We start from the raw sequence: 19,280 nt of genomic DNA on the forward strand, positions 1-19,280 counted from the left end.
ATGCAGCTTCAATAATGGAAGAGAGGTTTGTGCCAATTTTCTTGGCAGCCTTAACAGACCAGCTGGTGTAACGTTGAATTGGGACTCTGCAGGAGGATGTGTGTAACTCCCAATGGAATCACCAAGAACAATTTTAAACGGTTAGGTGGTACCTTGAGGCTGTGAAAAATATTTCCTATTTGATGAGATTTGAAAGAAGAACTAACTACAATTCTGTCTTGTTCCTGCGACATTGCTTGAGCCTGTTGAGTACTCTTTGCAGTAATGGCAAGGAACATAGTTCACAAAATAAATTAATTAAGTACTTCCTTTTATTTTGCCTGATGGCTTTGAAGTACAAATTTGCTGTGTCTGTTTATTGAATTATTTTATTAATTTGAGGTGTTCTGCTTAATGCTGGTTTTGCATTAACAATATGACTTTGGAACAAACAACTTAGCGATGCGGTAACATGATTCTGAAAAGATGACTGGGCAGTTAACATTCTCGATCGGAGAGATGACATGGGGAATTAGAATGTTTGGGTGGCAGAACTGATTAATGAAACAGACAGCTGTGAGAAATGATAACATATAAATGTAAGAACATCAAAAATAGGTGCAGGAGCTGGCTAGTGCAGAACCTGAAACAGTGCTGGAGAAACTCAGAAGGTCACACAGCATCGATAAGACATGAAAGGCAGTTGACAAAAGGCAGGAGCTGGCTATGTGGCCATTCACCCTTGCATCATTTGTCAAGGTCCTCATGCTCCACACCACTTTCCTACAAATTTTCTCATATCCTGCCATTTTCCTTAATTTTCAGAAATCTATTAATATCAGATCTGCTTGAATATGACTGATCTCCATGGTCTCTGTGGTCCAGAATTCCAAAGATTCTTTCTCCTTAAATACAAAAGGACTTAAAGGGCAGCACAGTTGGCATAAATGTTTGCGCAACACTTTTACATCACTAGTGATCAGGACCAGGGTTTGAACTTTACCCTGTCTATAAGGAGGTTCTCTGTTCTCCCCGTGTGTGTGTGTGTGTATACGTGGGTTTTCCCCAGGGGTTCTGGTTTCATCCCACTGTTCAAAATGTACAGCGGATGTAGGTTAATTGGGTGTAAATTGGGTGGCATGAACTCATGGGCCGAAATGGCTTATTACCATGCTGTATCTAAAAATTTTTAAAAAAGGCTACATGGATTGAATAAGAAATGTTATTACCTCCATAGACTCTGTGATGAACAAAATTTAATGTGAAGGCAAATTTCTGACCAGCACAAATGTTTAGGACGTTAGGGTGGGAGAGTTAAATCCCCTTAGACATAATTATTGAAGAGGTATAGAAGGTACATAAATTCTAGATTGCATTCAAGAGAACTTTCAACCTTGGGGAAACTCTTGGGAACGTTAAAGTAATGACATTGTTCATTGCTTGGATGTAGGGAGAAAATCAAACAAAAGTTCAGATATTGGAAGTCTGGAATAAAAACAATATAGAAACAAAAAATGCTGGAGGTCATTTGGTCAGCTAACATACGTTGAAAGAGAAAACAGAGTTAATATTTCCGATTGAAACGCTTCATCAGAATGGGGGAGAAAGATAAAGGGATAACTTTAAGTTGCAGAGAGGGCGAGTTGGGGTTGAAAGGACAAAGGGAATATTGCCAATTGGGAGAGGACAGAATTACTTGGATGATACAATGTTTATGAAGTTGACTTATAAGACCATAAAAATATGAAAAGAAATAGGCTATTCAACCCATCGAGCCTGTCCCACAATTCAGTCATGAGCTATTCCATTCTCCCATTCAGCTCCACTCTGTAGATGAGGAAGGTTGGACAGAAAACATACAAAGTGACATGTTAAAGACATGAAATACAGATCCAATTCCATATTTTTTCTCATGTCTATGTAGTGGGGATCTATTTCTTGCTTTCGTTTAGTAGGGACTGCTCTAGAAGTTCAGGCATTTTGGAAAATAACCACTGTCACATTCATTATTCCTGGGCACACTTTCTTTTGTACTTGGAGCCATAAGTTATCAGGCTTTGGGGAATTTATTGGCCTTTACCACTTTAGCTCCCTTCAATTTCTTCTGCACTATTTCTTTGTGGAACTGAAAAGCCAGCATTCAATCTGACTTTGGTTTCTCCACTGTGGAAAATACCACACCGGGAGCACAGAATGCAATAGACTAAATGGGAAGAACAGCAAGTAAACTGCTGCTTCATTGACAGAGAATTTGACCTCTTAGATGGCAGGAAGGAATGAGTGAAAAAGTAAAATATTGCATTTTCCACTGATTCATGGGCAAGGACCATTAGAAAGGTGAAGAAAGAAAATAGAACAGTGGTTGAGGGAGTCATGAAGGGAATATTCCCTTCAGAATTTTGAGAGGGGGTAAGGCTTGTGGTGGAATTTCACGGAAGTCAGTGGAGATTGTGAAGGACAATGGAATGAATGCAGAGGATGATCTGGCAGATGTAAGATCTGGGAAACCCTCTCCTTTTTTCTGGATAGAAGGAGATGGTGAGAGCAGAATTGCTGGAATCAGAGGAGAACTTTACAGTTAAAGATAAAGAACGGTGTATTGGAAACAGCTGAGGGTTAAGTCTTATTTTCAGGGCAGAATAATGGTAGTGGAGGAACTGGGATAACGGAATGAAGTCCTTCTAGGGAGTAGAGTGGGGGGAGGCAGAGTCGAGTTGGCTGTGAAAGTCTGCAGCAGCTATTGGCCACTTACCTATCCACTGAGATGATGACAGTGAAATCCAGACAAAAAGAGGAGAATCAAAGGCGGACTATGTGGTAGTAAAAGCAAATTGGAGATCCCATGCTATTAAAAGAATTAGTAATAATTGAAAGAATTCTATGCCTTCAGAGCTCACCCTGACTTGTATTGTAATTTCAACCTCCAATTTTCAGCTTCATGGAAATGGTTGAACCGCCGTCATTCCCAAATGAACCCACACTTAATTGATGATCCTTTTAACTTTGAAAGGTACAGCATGGCCCTTGTCTTCAGACTTATCCTTTTGTGGTCCACTCTCTGTGAATTACACCTCAATGTTCCAATTAATTGTTACACATGGATTGACAGCTGTCCATGGGTACTCTGCATCTTAGTGTAAGCATGTCTCACAGATAAAAGCTTGGGATCAAATATCTTGCTTACCACTAGTGTGCGATAATGCTGCCATTGTGTTTTATTCGATTGAATTTTTTTTCCCAGAAATCAATCATGTAGTACTAAGAAAATGTGCATTATGTAATTGGATTTCCTATTTCTTGTTCCTTCAAACACAGTCCCACAGGAAGTGGTTATAATCTACTTAAAGTCACAGCATGACATCGTAAGTAATACTAATTTCTGAACTCCCAGGATTCAAACATATGATTTAAATTGAAATAGTATTGTTCTGCATGATGAATATTGCAGGGGAACAAGTCCAAGTCATCTAGGGATTGAATTAGATGATTAAAATCATATCAGAATTGAAGGGAAATGAGTGAATCTTGAACAATACTCTGAATTAACACAACTGATGGTTTTGGTTAATACCCTGGAGCAAGAATTTTAATTATATGTTTTTCTCATAAAGAACTGATAGCTGCTTATGTATCTCAGAGGTCACAGAATCCCCTTTCTGTTAATCTGTGCATCTGTCTCTGTATCCGTGAGTGGTTTGGATGAGCAATATAACAGGAGAATGCAGTGTTGTGAAATAACTAAGCTGCAGTAAATGGGCAGAATGGGATGGAGGCAGAGAATGAAAAAGGAACTACAGGTTCTGGAAATCTAAACTAAAAACTGCCAGAAATTTCCTCATGCAGGAAGGGCAGAAAATCTAGATGAAGATCCTCATTGTATTCAGGTACCTCATCATTCTTTAGTTCCCACCCCCCCTCACCCCACCAACATTTTAAAATCTGTATGTTGTGGAGATTCACGAATGGGTTATTTCACAAGGTTAAGGCAATGTTGCTCATTATCCAACTCATGGCCAATTGCTTGTTGGGATCATCCTTGTCGCTGAGCTGGCTGAGACGTGATTTGATCCGGTCCATGCATGCTGCCAGGTCCCAGTGGGAAACAGCTTCCATCAGTGGAATCCCAGCAAAACTGTAGAGCAAGTCTTGCATCAAGCTTGTGATACAAAGTGGAGGAATGCATCAAAAAATAACATTCATCTCATCATTTCCTGGTCTATGAAGCACAGAGCAGGGGAGTGCAGACTGTTTAATTGCATTCCCTCCCACTCTGCGCTGTTCCTATCATCCTCTCTAGCCCACCACCCAAGTGGCATCAGCAGAAGGAAAATCCAGTGGGAGCCCAGGCCTGCTTTCAACTGCAGTCGATAGTGGGTCATGAGTGATTAGTTCTACAGGGAAGGATCTAATGTGTGGATGGCTTAATCCTGTGGTTGTCAGCCTTTTTTTAAAAATACTCACATACCACCTCATGTTTCAACTTTGGCTTGGCTTCGCGGACGAAGATTAATGGAGGGGTAATGTCCACGTCAGCTGCAGGCTCGTTTGTGGCTGACAAGTCCGATTCGGGACAGGCAGACATGGTTGCAGCGGTTGCAAGGGAAAATTGGTTGGTTGGGGTTGGGTGTTGGGTTTTTCCTCCTTTGTCTTTTGTCAGTGAGATGAGCTCTGCAATCTTCTTCAAAGGAGGTTGCTGCCCGTCGAACTGTGAGGTGCCAAGATGCACGGTTTGAGGCAATATTAGCCCACTGGTGGTGGTCAATGTGGCAGGCACCAAGAGATTTCTTTAGGCAGTGCTTGTACCTCTTCTTTGGTGCACCTCTGTCTCGGTGGCTAGTGGAGAGCTCGCCATATAACACGATCTTGGGAAGGCGATGGTCCTCCATTCTGGAGACGTGACCTACCCAGTGCAGTTGGATCTTCAGCAGCGTGGATTCGATGCTGTCGGCCTCTGCCATCTGGAGTACTTCGATGTTGGTGATGAAGTCGCTCCAATGAATGTTGAGGATGGAGCGGAGACAATGCTGGTGGAAGCGTTCTAGGAGTCGTAGGTGATGCCGGTAGAGGACTCATGATTCGGAGCCGAACATCATCATCACCCTGTACAAAAACAAAGGCAAGAAATCAGACTGCTCAAACTACAGGGGAATCATGCTGCTCTCCATTGCAGGCAAAATCTTCGCTAGGATTCTCCTAAATAGAATAATACCTAGTGTCGCCGAAAATGTTCTTCCAGAATCTCAGTGCGGCTTTCGTGCAAAAAGAGGAACTACTGACATGGTCTTTGCCCTCAGACAGCTCCAAGAAAAGTGCAGAGAACAAAACAAAGGACTCTACATCACCTTTGTTGACCTCACCAAAGCCTTCGACACCGTGAGTAGGAAAGGGCTTTGGCAAATACTTGAGCGCCTCAGATGCCCCCCAAAGTTCCTCAACATGGTTATCCAACTGCACGAAAACCAACAAGGTCAGGTCAGATACGTGAAGCAAGGCTGCGTTCTCGCACCAACCCTCTTTTCAATCTTCTTCAGCATGATGCTGGAACAAGCCATGAAAGACCTCAACAATGAAGATGCTGTTTACATCCAGTACAACCTCATGTAATTCCTTACTAACCGCAGAGCACCTATGGCATCCTAACTATTAGTGCTCTGCGGTTAGCAAGGATTTGCTTAAGGTGGTATGTGAGTGAAAAAATAGGGTTGAGAACCACTGGCTTAAAGATTTGACTCTTTTTGTTTTCTCTGCTGTGCTCCTACATTATGGAAGTATGTATCATAGAAGAAATTGTATTTATTATTGTTGGATTTGTTGTAACAGGCAGGGAAACCAAGCATTCAACAGATCCACCACAGATCAAATATGTGCTGAGGTGATGGAGTTCATACAAAATAATAAAAAATTCCCAAGTGCCAAATTTAATTAATTTGAGATCCACTGTCAAAATACATTCCTGCAATGTTAAGCATCCTTTGTGCTCGTGTTGTAATTATGTAAAGTACTTGGTTTTCTGCATGCGGGGTGAGTGTGTAACATCCTTACTCAACCTTTTTTTTTGGCTATGGCTCCCTGAAGACTCTACTCAAAGTTTATGGACCCCCTACCCAGTGAAGCAGTCAAGTTCAGTTGGTTTCTTCCATACTTCGATCCTACCGACCACATAAAAAAACATTAATACTATTTTACGACTTCAGTCTCTCCTGCCCATTCCATAAAAAAACATTTAAAACACATTATGATTCAGTCCATGGCTCCCCTTAAATCCACTATGTTTCCCAGAGGGGCTGTGCAGCCCCTGTTAAGAATGGCTGGTGTAAACCATGTTCTTTTTCTTGGTTGTCGAGTTCTTTTTTAATACAGCTTCTCCCCTACTTATGACCTATAACGACTTACAACCATCTCCACATATGACCGAAAGAAAAACTATAGATGTTTAGAAAAAATATATGTAAATATAAAAATTACACTTGGTCGAACATCCAGGAAAGCGAACGGCCGTGTGCATACAATAGTGAGCATCAGATGATATCCTGGCCTCGTGTACATCACAGCATCTCTCTCAGTTCTCAGGAGAGTGCAGGGCAGTGAGATCAATGTGGGGAATAATAGCCGGGGGACTACATGCCATGCTAACATACGTCCGACTTACGTCCATTTTGAGATCCGACCGGTAGGTCAGAATGGAACTTGGATGTCTGTTGGGGAATGGCTGTACATTGCTGCATTTAATGCTAATAAGTTTGCTTATCTCTGCAGAGTTAGGCTAATCTCATCCTGAAATGCATTTCAAGTGCGCCCCAGGGGTATCCAATATCTTCATTTGTAAGGGGAACATTTGCGGACAAGAAACCCAAACCCAAACATAATTGAACTAAAATTACTCTGTAGCACAAATGATTTAATGAAATCCTTTTATCTTTTATTTGATCAAATTGGAAACAAAACAATTTCATTAAATCACACAGTGAAACAGTATGCTCAGTAATTTCCTTTATCAAGCGTTCACTTTAAGTCTTTTGTAGGTGGACCCACTGCGGTTTGATAGGTCCTGTTCTGACTGATGAATCCTCCACAGATCTGCAGATTCTACCATGAGTGAAGTCGGTGGTGCTGAGTGAGGTTGGTGGGCTGGTTGTTTGGATTGTTGAATGATCTCTGGCCACCAGGTGCTTTCATCAGAGAGACTCATGTTCTTGTAAAATCACAATGTGCCCAAAATGTTGGTTTTATATCTTTATATTTGTCACTGTTTGACCTGCTGAGAGTCTCCATGATTTTATTTTTACTTCAACCACAGTGACTGCATACTTTCATGTTTTACTTTGAAATCTTCTTGTGTTAGCTTAAACAGTCAAACACCAAGATTTTCCACAGTTCAATAATTCAAGGTGGTTCAATGTTCTTTTTATTGTTATGGAAATGTGCTGAAATGACACCACAGAGTAAAAGGGAATGAGTGTGTTAGTGAGGGAGTGTCTTTATTTGCCCATAAATGCACACACCATGGAAATAGGCCCTTTGGCCTGCTAATTCATGCTGTCCATCACCAATCCCAGACCAACCTTCTTTATTCTTCCTCAAATTCTATCACTCGCCCATGCACAATGGACATGCAACAGTTGTCAATTACCTGAGTAACCCGCACATCTCTGGGATCAAGCAATTTCTCTGCCCTCCTGCAAATGACTTGGCATGATCAGAACATTACAAGGAATAAGAGCAGAAGTAGGCCCATCAGCCCATCAAGTCTGTTCCACCATTAAAACCATGCTCCCACTCAGCCCCACTCGCTTGCATTCTCCCCATAATCCCTGATGTCCTGACTAATCAAATACCTATCAATCCCTGCCTTAAATATTCCTAGTGACCTCACATTCAAAGGTACCTGTGGCAATGTTCTACAGACTCGCAACCCTCTGACTAAAGTCATTTTTCCATGTCTCCTTTTTAAATTGATGCTCTTTTATACAGAGACACAGCTCAGTAACAGGCTATTTGGCCCATGAGTCTGTTCCGGCCAATTTATCCCCAATATACCCCCAATTACCCTACAACCCCCAGTACATTTTGAACAGTGGGAGGAAACCAGAGCCCCCATGAAGAAACTGGTAGAACGTACCATCTCCTTACAGGATTCAAACCCCAGTCCTGCTGAAGCAGTGTTGCGCAAACCACTACACCAACCATGCTTAATCTTGAAGTTATTCCCTCATCTCCTAGAATCCCCTACCATGGAAAACATCCTTGCAACCTTTACTCTATCCTGGTCTTTCAACTTTCAAAATGCCTCAATGAGATCCCTCCCTCATCCTTCTGTATTCCAATGAGTGCAGCCCAAGAACCAACAATCATTCCTCATATGCTAACCCTCTCATTTCTAGAACCATTCTAGTAAATTTTCTCTGAACTCTCTCCAATGCCAGCATGTCTTTTCTCAAATAAGGCAACACAATCCATGCCCAGTACTCCAAGAGAGGACTCATCAGTGTTTTATAGACTCTCAACATGATATTGTTTCTCTTATATGCTCTTCTTCTAGAAATGAATGCCTTCTTTGCCACTGACTCAACCTGGAGGACAACCTTTAGGGTATCCTGCACTAGGTCACCCAAGACCCTTTGCACCTCTAAATTGTTAATTTTTTCCCATCTAAATAATATTCTGCCCATCTATTTCTTCTGCTAAAGTGGATGATGGTATAGTATTTCATCTGCCACCTCCTAGTCCACACTCCTTTCCATATCTTTAGCTCCACCCATCCTACCACATATTTTGGTTTTACTGCAAATTTATAACACAAAGCCATCTATTCCATAATTCAAATCAAAAAGGAGCGGTCCCAACAGCAACCCCTGTGGAACACCATTGCAAATTAGTACCCAACCAGAATAGGAACTCTTTATTTCTACTCTCCATTCCTGCCAATCAGCCAATGCTCTACCCATGCTAGCATCCTTCCTGTAATTCCGTGGGCTCTCACCTTGTTTAGCAGCCTTGTGTGTGGCACCTTGTCGAAGACCTTTTGAATGTCCAAATATACAACATCCACTGCAACTTGTGATTTATTTATTTTATTTAGACATGCAGCATGGTAACAGTCTATTTTGGTCTATGAGTCTGTTCCAGCCAATTTACCCCCAATTAACCTACATCTCCAATATGTTTTTGAATCTCCTATCTCTTTAAAAAAATGCAGTTGATTTGTCAGGAATGATTTTCCTTTGAGGATGTCATGCTATCCTGGGCCAATCTTTGCCTACACCTCTAGGTATTCAATAAGCTCATCCTTGACAAACCACTCCAACAGCTTCCCAACCATCAACGTTAGCCTAATAGGTCTATTATTTCCTTTCTGCTGCCTCATACCCTTTGTAAACAGAGGAGTGACATTTGTGATCCTCCAGTCCACCAGAATCCATTGATTCCTGAAAGCAGTCCTCTCCAAATCGCAGGATTGCTGGGTATGATCGTGTGCTCGGCCTCAGTGCCATCCAACACTGTGGATTCCCTTTGCTCCAGTGTACAGCTACTGGGATGAGCAAAATACAGAAGTCTGCAGACACTGTAATTTTAGTACAAAAACAGAAATGCTGGAGGAACTCAGCCGGTCCTTTGTCTACTCCTCTCTCCCCACCAGTCATTACCATAGCACCTCCTCCGATATAAAATCAGTGGGACCTACCCCCGTGATTGCATGAAATGCTCCACTTGTGCCCGCACTTCCTCCGTCACCACCATTTGGGGCCCCAAACGGTCCTTCAAAGTGAAGCAACATTTTACTTTTGAATCTGCTTCTAGTGCTCCTGTTGTGGACTCTTCTATATCAGACTCCCTTATCATATCCAATTAACACCTTTTGTTGGTCGGGATTCCTTCCTCAGCCAGCATTGTCTGAATTCTGAGACTTTTGGCTTCTGTCTCATGCTTTTTGCTCCTTGACGAAAGGCTCAGGCTCAAAACATCAGCTATATATTTTTGCATTTTTTGACTTGACGCTGAAAAGACCAGCTGAGTTCCTCCAGCATTTCTGGTTTTTCTCTACAGCTACTGGGATGTATGGCCTCAGGTCGCCCGGCTGAGAGAGGGCAGCTGAGCATATCCACCAAGTCCCCTGGCCTCAAACCTATAGGAGGGGCGCAGATATCTGCCACCTCACGGGTGATGCTTCCTACTGCCGGATATAGGCAAGTTCCCATCGCAGCAGGATTCTCAGCTCTGCCCTAAGGGAGTCAAGGGCCAAAGGAAATAGGAAAATTACAATTTTTCTTAAGCAAAATATTTCAGTCACATATAGGGTCTAGAGCAGTGACTTCCCTTCCCACTCACATCTCACTTAAGCAATCCCTTACTAATCACAGAGCACTGATGGCATATGGATTACTTAAAGTGGTACGTGAGTGTAAAGAAAAAGGTTGAGAACCACTGCATTAGCATCTCCTTTTCAAATTTCAAAGTGAACTCAGTCTTATTATCATTACTGCCTCCTCAGGGTTCCTTTATCTTAAGATCTCACATCAACTTTGGTTCATTATACAGCACCCAATCCAGTGCAGCCAATCTCCGGTGGGCTCATCAATAAGCTGCTCCAAAAAGCCATCCTTTAGTCATTCCACAAATTCTTTCTCCTGAGCTCACATACTGACTTAAATTTCTCAATGTACTCACATATTAAAATTCCCCATCAGTATGGTAACGCGGTCATTCAGACATGCCTTATTTATTTCCTTTTGTATTTTGTAGTCCACGTACCGCTGCTGTTTGGGAAGCTGTATATAACTGCCATTAGTATCCTTTTACCTTAACCATTCCTTAATCAACCTATAAGTATTCTACCTCCTCTGATCCTATTGTTAATATTGTTGCTTACCAACAGAGCCACGTTGCCCCTCTACCTTCCTGCCCATCCTTGTAATACACCATGGACATCTACCTTCCAATTACTTCCATCCTTCACTTTGTGACCTCCAATCTGTAACTGTACTGCAAGATTATCCAACTTGTTTCTCATTCTGCATACATTTAAGTGGATTATCTTTAGACCAGATTTTGAATCCACTGTGTCTCTGTCTTCCCTCCAGCTATTATTTTAGTCTCATCACCTGCCTGTCATCTTTGCTGCACACTATCTTTGTTTTACTAATCTTTCCCCCACCCCTCTTCAGCCATTGCACTCTGGTTCCACTCCCCATGTCAAATTATTTTAAACCACTAGTTTTCAAACTTTTTCTTTCCAGTGGTTTGAAAACCACTGTTTTAATCATACCTAATTGACTCGTTATGAGCACAGTTTCAGAACTCCAAAGGAAATGGGCTAATGACCATTTTTATCAAGCAGAATTGGGTCTAGAGCAATGATTCTCAACCTTCCCTTCTCACTCACATACCACCTTAAGCAATCTCTTACTAAACACAGGGCACCTATGGAATAAGGATTGCTTAAGGTGGCATGCGAGTAGAAAGAAAATGTTTCAAAGCCACTAGTTTAAACCCTCCCCAACAACTCTATTAAAATGTCCCCCCCCAGGATATTAGTCCCCTTTGGGTTCAGGGGTAACCCATTCCTTTTGTATCAGTTATACCTTCCACAATAGAGATCCCAATGATCAAAGAATCTGAAGCCCTTCCCCTGCACCAGTTTGTCGTGCACTGGGATTCACTAGAAGTGTGCTGTACTGATGACTGGTCCCACCTCCAAACTCCTCCCTCTGGGACCTGTATATAACCCTGGTTTCCCGCCTAAACCCAGAACCCCGCTGAAACCTATTCATGAACCCTACATATTTTGTAAGCTAATAAAAGTGTTTGTTCTCCCTCCAGTTGAGTGTATGCTTTTATCTACGCCACACCACCATGGAGCTATACTCCGTGCCAGAGATCCGGTCATTATACTATCCAGAACAATAAATGTTGGCTGAGGAGGATGGGCACAGAACTGTTCTCTGCATACTCACTGTGGCTCCAATCAATCACTTCCTCACTCTCTCTAATGAGCTGTATGTCATCAAGCTGCAGTACATGGAGCAGATGTGGGCATCAGGGAGGCTTGGAATCTCCCAGAGATCCCACATCTGACGCAGAGCACTAAGCCTACCATCATATTGCCTAATCTATTGAACAATAAACTCACCCACACTATAACCCTTGTCTCTTACCTGTTCTTGCCGAAGCCTGTTGAATCAAAGGCTTACCACTCTGGCTGAAACTGCTCCAGTGATGACCGCTCCCTCGATGACCGATCCACGTCACAGTTTCTCAATTTTATGGCGAAGCTCCATTTGAGCTCTGGGTCGCCTGATCTCACCTCTGGTAATCACCTGTTTGTTTGCTCTGAATGAATTTTCAACACCGTTTGACACAGGTCACCCAATCACACCTCCACTAAATCATGGAGTTAAGGCTACAGTAGTTTACCCAGTTTACACACAAGTTAAAGAATACATTCACTTTTTCTTTCAGCGCAAAATGGAGTTGACTCTCTATAGTCCACTCAGACACAACATTGCATTCTTCTCCCCACAAAACACCATCCAGCCAAACCCCTTTGATATTTTCACTGGCTTTCCACCACACAGATAATCTTTTTTTTTTTTTTTTTTAAATTTTTTTATTTTTCACACCATAAATCACATTAGCCATGATATACACTATTTCTTTTTCACACATATACAGTGACTTTTTCTCCCCCCCCCCCTTTCCTCCCAAACCACCCCCCCACCCCCCCCCTCTCATCCATTTTAGGTATACAATCTAGGTTGCATTAAGCCAGTCAGACAATGTTGTCATTCAGCAAAATTACACCAGAAATTCTACTGAGTCCATTCTTTTCTTTCCTTCTCCTTCCATCAACTTAGGTAATGTTTGTCCCGGGTAGGTTTTCGCTATTGTATTTAATGTAAGGCTCCTATACTTGTTAGAATATTTCAATATTATTTCTTAACCAATGTTATTTTTTCTAATGGAATACATTTATTCATTTAAATTTGGTAGTTTCTTCCTTTTAATTTGGTTATGTATTCCATTAATATTTAAAGACATATAGTTCAGCGTAGCCCTTTTATATTTTGTTTATCTTCTCTTTCCCTTTTTCCATCATTACCTTTCCTCCTTTTCCATTTCTGTTTTCTTATTTTTCACACAGATAATCTTGACGTTCTCGCTCTCCTCCTCCTGCATCCAAGATCCATCGCCATGTAAGCACTGCATTAGCCCACACATTGCCTCAAATACATGATCAGCGGTGACTGGCACCACTTTTGCTGCAGGTCAGCATTTGACTATGACAGAGTACAGGGTAGAGTGCTTCCTTACGACTCTGCTGATGCGGTGACTGACCACAAGTACAGGTTGAGGTGAAGATTTTAGAATAACATCAATGCAATTATACCCAGCAAAATAATTCAATCTATTGAAACAAGAGAGCGTCAAGAGGCAGTCAATGTCAGGTCAGGTCAGTGAGGAATAATAGGGATATAGTTATATCCCCAAATAATCATCCCAGCTCAAGAGTATTTGGTCATCAATATTTACATATATTTTTCATTCAATCACCAAAACACTACATTACAGATGACACCAACACAGAACCACCAAAACAGAAATATATTCTTAGCTCATAGTTTCCCCCAACACTACTCTTTGAAATGTTTATGGTTGATGTGTTTCTCCAAATTATCACAGAAATCTAAGAACAAGAGAGCAGTTGTTCAATGTTCATGAATTCATCCACTGATCGCAATCCTCTACCAAGTTAGTTGCCATTGCACATGCAGATTGCACTGTGTTGAGACTTCTGACAGGAGTTGCCTGCACTTAGGCCTGTTAATTGTTGGATCAATTCTAACCATTGAAAAAGCAGAGGAGGAGTCAAAATGACTGATTAGGCAAATTATTAAGTTGCAGCATGTCAGGCGCGTCGAAAGAACCAAAGACTTGTTGATCCAAACCAAGGCTTTTATTAACTAAAAGACTGGAGCGTATCACAAGTAGGCCGACCAGTCCAGAATGACCTGGTCTGGCGAGGAGCAATCCTTTAAGACCTGCCAGTAGGTGGTGCTACACTCTCAGCCAATCACAGTCATCCTACACTACCATCTGTACATATACACATTGGTGATAGAATCTGTACAATCACACAGTAGCTGTAAAAATATGCCTGGGGGAGGGAGTTATGACTTGCAGGAATAATGGACCATGATTTCCATTTACATCTACTGTAATCCCTAATTTGATAAACTGTTACATCATCCCATTTAATTAAACTCAGCTGTAAGAGACCTTTAAATCTTGGTTTTACCTTACTCAACATTTTAGTTTTCTACACGGTTTAAAGTTACTTTATATAATTATCTGCCTTGTGCAAGGAAAGAGAATTGTTAAGTTTTGTTCCAAACAATAGCATAATTTAGTCCATGAATGACCTCTTCACAATTATTGTTCAACTTAAGAGACAACAGTTCTAAATCACAATGTCAAAGTCTGTCTGGATGGAATTAGATGAAACAAAATATCAACTGTTTGCTTCTAAAGGCATATTTTAGTGTCCATGCGCTGGATGAAAATACAAACATATTTAGTCTTTCATTCTGCAGGTACTTAACAGTTATACAAGATCTTTTGAGGTTGTTTGGCTCAAGTCACTTCTGCAGGATCTCTAATAAAGTGAAGGGAAACAAGAAAGATTGCAGATCATGGAAAACTGGAGCAATACACAAAATGCCAGAGCAGCATGGAAGGCAAATGATTTTCAACAATTTGACCAGATACCCTTCATTAGGTTTCCTGTCAATTATTTATTGCCTTCCAAGAATGCTGCCTTACCCATTGAGTTCATCCAGAACCTTGTATGTTGCTTTAATAAAGCTCAGGATTATTCTAGAGCCTCTAGACTTGCTCCTCAGCTTTCCACACTTTCTTTCGATCAGAGGTTTCCAAATTTTTTCTTTCCACTCACTTACCACTTTAAGTAATCCCTCTGCTTCAGGTGCTTCAGATTAATAAGGGATTGCTTAAGGTGGTATGTGAGTAGAAAGAAAAGTTTGAAAATTATTGCTCAAGGTCCCATTGTTACTGAAATATTTTGCTTGAGAAAAATTGTCGTCAGCCCATTTCCTTTGGAGTACTGAAACTGTGCACATAACAAGTCAATTAGGTCTGATTACAACAGTGCTTTCAAATGTTTTCTTTCCACCCACATACCACCTTTAAGCAACCCCATACTAATCTCAGAGCACCTATGGCACAGGGAATACTTAAAGTGGGATGGGAGTGGAAAGAAAAAAAGTTTGAAAACCACTGAGTTAGATGGACTGTTGCCTTTGACATAAGAAGTACTTTGTCTCCTGGCCATGGCCTGTAGCCTGTGGGCATGGAAATAGAAACTACTTGAAAATTGGCATAAATGCTTCTGATATCTAAATCATATACTTTTTTTCTCCACCAAATTTTCCTTCCTTTCTCTGAAAATAATAACTTCAACAGAGATTTACCACTTTAAGTAATAGTTGCCTTGCTCACGTGAGTGTTTTTAGATGTAAACCTGCAAGAATATTGAAAAAGAAATGGAATACCACTGAGATAGTACAGACCTATCACCAATGTATATAATTACAGTATCTAGAGTGTAATGACTGTGCTTACAGCGATTGGCTGAGAGCTAAGCCATGCCTACTGTCTGGGCCTTAAAGGGTTGTGTCCCTAGCCAGGTCGGATCATTCCGGACTGGTTGGCCACCTGTGAAGAGCTCCTGTCTTTTGCTAATAAAAGCCTTGGTTTAGATCAACAAGTCTTTGGTTCTTTCGACGAGCTCTACAATTTTATTAGCAAAAAGAATTTTTTTTAAAAAGGGATGGCGCGTCTGACTTGGTCAGGAAAAACTTGACATCGACCCACAGTCAGCTACAGCCTTCAAAGCCTTTAAGTTATGGCTGTTGAACTTTAAAAACTTCCTAAGGCTCATTAAGGTGGAGGAGGATAACCAGCGTCTAACAGCATTGCTCTCTATGGTGTCCTTGAGAGTCTATGAGAACATCCAGGATGAGACCACTTACATCGCAGCCATAAAGGTACTGAAAGAACTGTACGATCAACCAATGAACAGAGTTCTTGCCCGGCTCGTGCTTGCGTCAAGGAAGCAACAGCCCGGCGAGTCCAGCAGGGCATATTTACAAGTAGTAAAGATGTCGGGCAAGGAATGTAACTGTGTGGACAAAAATGCTGCCGAGATCACAAATGATCTTGTCCGGGATGCCTATTTGGCCAGGCTCCGATCGAACGAAGTGAGGCTGCGCTTGCTCGAACAAGGGGTAGAAAAACTAGAGGACGTGGCCTGGATTGCATTCACAATGGAGGATGCAGCCTTAAAGTCAAACGAGTTCTCTAGGGACTGGACCCCATGTTCTGATGTGAGTAGAGTGCTCTTCTACCCTACCAACCCCCGATATAGTGACGGCCTGTCGGCTGCTGCTACACTGCCCCCTGCGAACCCAAAATGTTATTTCTGCGGGAGGGACAAGCACAGCAGGTCCCAGTGCCCAGCAAGAAAAGCCAGGTGCCAGAAGTGCCTTAAAAATGGCCACTTTACTGCAGTCTGTAGGTCTAAAATGGCCACCGGCAAACACAGTGCCTCGTTTGAAGCCCAACCGCCACTATCCCATTCAAACTCTTCTTTCCCGGAGCTGTCGTCCAATAAGAGCGAGGGCTCCCCTGCACGGCAACGCCTGATGTCATGGAGATGCCGAACCCAGAAGGGGCAGACCACCCTCGCAACCATGATGTTGGCCGGCCTCTCGCCCCCGTGCGGAACACTCGACCCGGCCTCGGTCCCGACTGTAGTGCCCACTATTGCCACAGGCACGACCACCCCCGGGGCCGACTTTACCGCTGCTGCTGCCGTTGCCACCACCACAGCCACCCCCGGAGACGACGCTACCGCTACCACTGCCCGTTCCCCTGCTGCCGCTGCCCATGCCGCCGCCAGTGGGGCCACCACAACCGACTGGGAACCCGCCGTGGCCAACCAGGTACTCGCCCTAGCGTCCATCGCTGATGACCGCTGGTGCCCGACCGCCGCGACCGACGACCTACCCACCGCCAACCACGAGCAACAACCCCCACTACTTACCGTTCATCCGCCAATGCTGCCACAACAGCATCTCCGGGAGTACCTCCAACCTACTCCTCCAGCACTGACTGCGTCTATGACGTCATCCCGTTGCATGATGTCAACATGTGGAACTCCCCTGTCAACAGGATCAGTGGCTACTTCTATAACACTAAATCAGCAATGCACTCATCCCCTCACTAAAGCAATGGAACTGATTAAAGTGCATGGACACTACACCAATTGTTTATTTGACTCTGGGTCAACTGACAGTTTTATCCGGCCAGATCTGGCCCTCCGTTGCGGACTTGATGTTATCCCCACTACCCAGAGGATCTCATTAGCGACAAGGTCGCACTCGACCGGGATAAAGGGGAATTGCATCACCACGGTGGAAGTACAGGGCGTAACGGTCACCCATTTCAAATTATTCGTCCTTCCCCAATTGTGCGCCCCAGTGTTGCTGGGATTAGACTTTCAGTGTCAGTTTTGAACGGTGTCCCTACACTTTGGGGGACCCCACACCCCCCTCTCGGTCTGCCATCGCCCCACCCATGAAGCACCCGAGCAACCCGCCCCCGTGCCCCGGGGCCACTCCTGCGGCCTTTCCACACTCCGGATTGCCCCGCCTGCACTCTTTGCAGACCTCACCCCTGGCTGGAAGCCTGTGGCCACCAAAAGTTGGCAATATAGTTACGAAAACAGGCAATTCATTAGGAGTGAGGTGCATAGATTGCTCGATGATGGCATTATTGAACCAAGTTCAAGTCCCTGGAGAGCCCAGGTGGTGGTTGTCAAGAACGGGGAAAAGCTACGGATGGTGGTCGACTATAGCCAGACCATTAACCGCTTCACGCTCCTGGATGCGTACCCCCTGCCATGCATCACAGATGTGGTGAACCAGATCACCCAATACTGCATATTCTCCACCATTGACCTACGTTCGGCCTACCACCAGCTCCTGATCCGCTGTGAGGACCGACCATTCACGGCCTTCTAAGCGAATGGACAGCTGTATCAATTTCTCAGGGTACCATTCCGGGTCATGAATGGTGTCGCGGTCTTCCAGTGGGAAATGGACTGGATGGTGGACCAGAACGGGCTAACCGCTACCTTCCTGTATCTGGACAATGTCAGCATCTGCGGCCACGACACGCAGGACCACAACGCCAATCTAGACAAATTTCTTCAAACTGCCGGTCGGCAGAATCTGACCTACAATTTTGACAAGTGTGTCTTCCGGACCACAAGACTCGCCCTTCCACCCCAGGGTCAGTTCTCCAAGAAGGGGTGAATGTGATAGTACAGACCTATCACCAATGTATATAGTTACAGTATCTAGTGTATGTAATGACTGTGCTTACAGCGATCGGCTGAGAGCTTAGCCAGGCCTACTGTCTGGGCTTTAAAGGGTTGTGTCCCTAGCCAGGTCGGATCATTCCGGACTGGTCGGCCACCTGTGAAGAGCTTCTGTCTTTTGCTAATGAAAGCCTTGGTTTGGATCAACAAGTCTTTGGTTCTTTCGACAACCACTATGACTAGAAATTGTATGATCTATGTTTCATTGTTGTCTATAGTCATTTAGTTCACTCATAGTGACCTTTAACACAGTCCAACAGTGTATTGAAGGCAATGGTACTCTCCAGATTATTGTCCCAGTTGAAATCCCAACGCACCACCAACCCATCTATAAGCATCATCAACTGTTCGATCTGTGAAAGTTAAATTCAGTGAAGCTGGTATTCTGAAATGAAGAAAAAAAAAATCAAGAAAGATCTGGGGATTTACAGATTTAACCAAATGTAGAGGAAGGTGAAATCTAGTTGTATGGAGCACAATTTTGTTCTCAATGTCATCAAGACCAAAGAGTTAATTATAGAGTTCAGGAAGGGGAGGACCACACACCTGTTGTCATCGACGAGACGGTGGTGGAGAGAGTTAGTGCCTTCAAGTTTCTGGGTGTTGGCATATTGGAGGAATTCCTGGAATAAGCACATAGAGGCAGTCATGAAGAAGGAATATCATTGCCTCTAATTTTGAGGAAGTCATAGGAGGTTTGGCATATTCAGTCAAACTTCTTTTGGTGTACTATGGAAAAGTATTCTCACTGGTTACATCATGTCATGGTTTGGAAACTCAAGTGCCATGAACCTAAAAGTTTGCAGTAGGTGGCAAATCTATCTAGGTCCATAATAGACATTGA

Source organism: Narcine bancroftii, chromosome 8 (assembly GCF_036971445.1).
Source record: "Narcine bancroftii isolate sNarBan1 chromosome 8, sNarBan1.hap1, whole genome shotgun sequence".
Classification (NCBI taxonomy): Eukaryota; Metazoa; Chordata; class Chondrichthyes; order Torpediniformes; family Narcinidae; genus Narcine; species Narcine bancroftii.